A 5,132-nucleotide genomic window follows, 5' to 3' on the forward strand; every position below is an offset into this window, starting at 1 on the left:
GAAAATGGGAAACCATGATGCAGCAAAAACAAGCGCCGGAGTAAAGAAGACAGCCCGAAGAGCACGGTGGTAAACACCGGATTCAGAAGCTCTCGGCCAGGTCAGCAAAAGCTGCCCTCCAAAGGAAACAAAGACGAACCGTCCAGCCTAAACAAGATTCTGGAGAAAATATGTCAGATCCACAGCACCCCCGATAAACCTGCAAATCATACCCATAGAGAATGTTGGGTCTTCAAGCAGTCCGGCAAGCTCAACGCCAAACACAAGGGGCAGGATACACCAAGCAAAGACAAGGACGAGCCTCACAAGCAAAGCACTGGGGAACAAAAGAAATTCCCACCAAAAGTTAAAACAGTAAACGTGTTACACGTGACAAAGGGGAGAAACAAAGCGGCACTCCTAGAGACACATGGCCCAGGGCCTATCACAGCGGAGTTCTGCCACTGGTCGTCCCAACCGATCACCTTCGACCATCAGGATTACTCGGCAAGTATTCGGCATGCAGGATGGGCTGCCTTGGTGTTAGACCCGATAATTGAAGGACACCACTTCACACGAGTCCTGATGGACGGCGGCAGTAGTTTAAACCTGATATATCACGACACAGTCCGCAAAATGGGGATAGACCCAACAAAAATTAGCCATAGCAATACAACCTTTAAAGGAGTAACGCCAGGCCCAGAATCCCATTGAACGGGCTCCCTACTACTAGAGGTTATATTCGGCTTCCCCGATAACTTCCGCAGCGAAAATTTAACCTTCCACATCGCTCCGTTCCAAAGTGGCTATCAAGCACTACTCGGACGTGAAGCTTTCGCTCGCTTTAATGCAATACCACATTACGCTTCCCTCATGCTTAAAATGCCCGTTCCACGTGGCATTATTACAGTAAATGGAAATATTGAGCGCTCCTTGCGCGCGGAAGACCGCGTGCCGCACACTAAACGGCCTCACCAACTAAAGCATCTGACAGGTCGTTAAGACCACGGACACGGTTGGACGAGTCCGGTGCAGCTATATGTAATTGATACAAGTTTGATGGCTATACCCCTATTACAATACAAGGGGCCCAACGCGCGCGCACAAGTGGCAATCAGGCTCAACTTTACTCATTTTGAACTATATATTGTTTATTTAGTATAACTTACCTTTTGCACGGCAACTTTTCAATTAAGTTCCTCTCTTTTTCAGATGACCATCGTGCTACACCCATCCAGAATACGGCACAACGGAGACACTGGCGCAGACGTGCAGCAGGGACCCGCTCCAAGGATTCTTTTTAGATTAAGACCCTGCGTAAACCTTTTTTACTGTCTCTTGTGGATACACATCCCTCGGATTCTTAGTACAATTGAGAAGGATGCTGACGTAGTGGAATGTGGCCACGTCAGAATATTGCATGTACCTGGACACCAGGGGCTTATTACAAAGGGCACTGTTTAGGCCCGGTTTACATTATAAAGACCGAATAGCTTAGGGAGAGTTCGGCGTCGCGAGTTTGGCCTTATATGCATCAGCTCCGAATCATGTCTTTGGTAAAATGTTGGGTTTGCCCGGCTCCTGTGTTTTGCTGCCTTACGTTCCGCTCTATCGGCTAAGGCGGCACCAGGAGAACTACTGCGATTGTGCCCTGGTTCATCCGGACGAGCACCTCGGTAGAGAAAGCCGAAAACTGACTGTCATGATATAGCGAGAGACTGGTCAACCACTCGATGACCTAGCGGAATCTTCGGGATTCCTCCGCCTTAACGAATGGCCGTTTCCCAGCCAGGCATGTACGCGCCCCGAATCCGGATGAGCGCGGAGCCACCAGGGGCTATATAGTAGCCCCACTGTCAAACTCCTTTGGCTAAGTAAAAGTGTTAAAGCATTATAGTCCAGTTACCTAATTCGTTGCGCTATCACCTCCTTAATGGACCAAGACGTTGGATCAAGTGTGAACATGCATCTTCTGCGAACACCCCCGCATTATATGCGTGAGGGCTGAAGCCGACGACTGCCATCTTTCAGGTTATATACATATATACATAAACGGCCGCACAGGAGGCATCATAGCACTTTCGAGCAAAAGTATAAATACAACCTTGATAAATTCAATAAAACATTGTTTGTACAATGGGACAACATGTCACTAGAAAATAATATTCTTCGAGCACTGCGCCTCTATCTAACGAGCGCCTTCAAGGACTTCTTCAAAGTAGTGCTCGGCAGCCACTCAGCCTATAGCTGAACCTTGTGCCGTAATAGTGGTGGCCTCCATCTCCGCCCAGTATGTTTTGACACGGGCAAGGGCCATCCGCGCACCTTCAATGCACGTTGATCTCTTTACAACATTGATGCGTGGCACAGCTTCAAGGAATTGTTGCACTAAGCTAAAGTAGCTACTCGGCCTTGGCCCTCCTGGCCACAGTTGATCCACAATGGACCTCATGGCAAGTCCGGACAACCTACGGAGCTCGGCCCAACCGGTCAATCTCTCATTCAGCAGCAGCGGATGGACTAGAGCGTGAAACTGTGACCTGAATAGCTTCTCCACTTCGGGACCTTTCTGATCCTTGAAGTACTCGGCGCCATCAGCAGCGCTGGCAGCCAAATCCATGTGTGCGTCCACATAACTCCATAGCCGGTCCAAAGGAGCATACTTTGGATCTCCGAACTTAGTCCGCAACAAGAAAGGCTTCCCAGACACGATATCTGCAGCCTGATTCAGCTCCTCCTTCGTCGCTCTAATTTTGGAGCGGGCTTCCTTGGCAGCCACCCGGGCCTTCTCTAGGTCCGTCGCTTTCGCCCGGTTTTCCTCTTCAAGAAGCCGGTAACGGTCAGCAGCATCTTTTAACTCCACGGCCATCTTGGCAATTTTTTCTTTGCTCTCGCAATCTGCGGCCTGTTCGGCCCTTAACTCTTCGGCCACCTATAAAGCGGTCGCATTGCTACTCCTGGCTTGCTCCTTGGCTCGGACAAGCTCCGCCCGAAGGGTCTCCATGGTGGCCGCTCCATCTGCAGTCACAAACATATTAAAGACACTGGCATCAGGCTGCTCTTATTATGTGACAATCGCCAGAAAAATCACTGACCCTGTGCCTTGTCAAGCCGCTTGTTGACAAGCACGATGTCGGCATCTGCCGCATCCAGCTGCCGCTTTAGTTCGGCATACCCATCAGTCCGGCTAGCCACCGGAGCCTCCACCACCTGCACATAAAGGTAGTCTGGTTATTACCTGGGACTATGATCCTCTGTTTGCCGCCGTTTTCGACGACAACCAGAGTCTCAGGGGCTACTATCTACACAGGGCACATCTAAAAATGTGCGGTACTTTCAAAAATGTACATCATTTCACGTACCTCAAAACCCGTCAGTAGACTCATAAAGGCTTCATGCAGCCCTTCTTTCGGTGGATGAAATCCTTTTAATCACCGTACCCATCAATGTGCGGTGCTCTTCTGAGATAGCCTCTTTCTCCAGCAGATCCCTCTATACATCCAACCGCACACCAGACGGTGTCGGACTCTTTTGATTGCTCTCTTCGAGAGCCCGATACTGAGGACTTCGGGTGGCCATAGGATTACCTTCTGGCCTTGCCGGATCAGGAGAAGCCCTCCGGGACGACACCTCGGGGTCGCCCGCTTCGTAAGGCGGTGTGGCAGGGGGAGGCGTTTCGCTCTCCATCATCTCCGGAAGAAGATCCCCCGAAGATGAGCTCTACTGAGAAGGGCTAAGATTCGAACTGCAAGATAAATGCTTCAATTATTTTCCTCAGAAATAGAGCGAGATATTTTCGTTATTGAATACCCTTTTACTTACAGCTCGGTTGAGGGCTGATCCCCGCGCGGACATTGTGCGACAAGAGTACCCTCTGAGGCAGGTCCCTCTGGCGGAGATTTCTTCTCCCGTTTGGAAACCTTAGTTTCTGGATCCTCAAAGGTAGACCTCTTCCTTCCCCGGGGAGAGAGAATGTCAGATTCTTCCCCTTGGTTATCCTCCCTCACGGAGGCGCTCATTCCCTTGATTGGAATAGGTAGCGATGGAGGCCTGCTTTCGCCCTCTTTATTCCCCCATTCATCTTCCTTTGAGGGCACTAGACAAGGTGCAGGCTCGAGCATCTTTTCCAGCACCGGATTGTCCAAGCCTTCAGGAAGGGGGGCCGAACATCGGATCATCTTCGCCTTTGATATCTAGTCCTGGTCAAAGAGCGATTCTTCAGAATGATGTCATGATAAATAAAATGACAGTGTGTTCGGCCATGGGATTACTTACTTGGGGAGCGGGGTGGTTGCAGCTCAGGCCCACGTCCTCGGTAGTGTCCGGACACTCTATTTGGGGTCCGAAGAACGATTTGTACATCTCCTCGTGCGTCATGCCGAGGAAATCCTGAATAGTGCGCGATCCTCCCGGGTTGAATTCCCACATGCGGAGGGGCCAGCGTTTGCAAGGCTGGACTCGACGAACTAGCATAACTTGCATTACCATAACCAGACTGAAATCTCCCTCGAAGAGATCTCGGATACGGCTCTGCAGTATTGGCACGTCCTTGGCTGGACCCCAGCTCAGCCCCCTGCTGATCCATGACATCAGTTGTGGTGGAGGGCCCGAGCGAAAGGTGGGGGCAGCTACCCACTTGGCACTTCGGGGAACTGTGACGTAAAACCACTCCCGTTGCCACAATCTGTAAACCTCTGGAAAGGAACCCTTTGGCCATGGAGCGTCAGCAATTTTGCTTATTAGAGCACCTCCGCACGCTGCGTACTGCCCCTCGACCATCTTCGGCTTCACATCGAAGGTCTTGAGCCACAGGCCAAAGTAAGGGGTAATGCGGAGGAAGGCCTCACAAACAACAATAAATGGCAAGATGTGAAGAAGGGAATCCGGGGCCAGATCATGAAAATCCAGCCCGTAATAGAACATGAGACCCCTAACAAAAGGATCCAGAGCGAGGCCTAGTCCTCGGAGGAAGTGGGAGGCGAACACAACACTCTCGTTGGGTTCGGGAGTAGGGACGACCTGCCCTCGAGCGAGCAGCCTGTGCGAAATTTCGGCGGTCAAATATCTGGCCTCCCTCAACTTTTTGATGTCCTCCTCCATGATGGAGGAAGGCATCCACCGGCCTTGAAGGCTGGATCCGGACATGATTGAAG

The sequence above is a fragment of the Triticum urartu genome, chromosome 1A (assembly GCF_056163025.1).
Source record: "Triticum urartu cultivar PI428250 chromosome 1A, HENAU_Tu73, whole genome shotgun sequence".
NCBI lineage: Eukaryota > Viridiplantae > Streptophyta > Magnoliopsida > Poales > Poaceae > Triticum > Triticum urartu.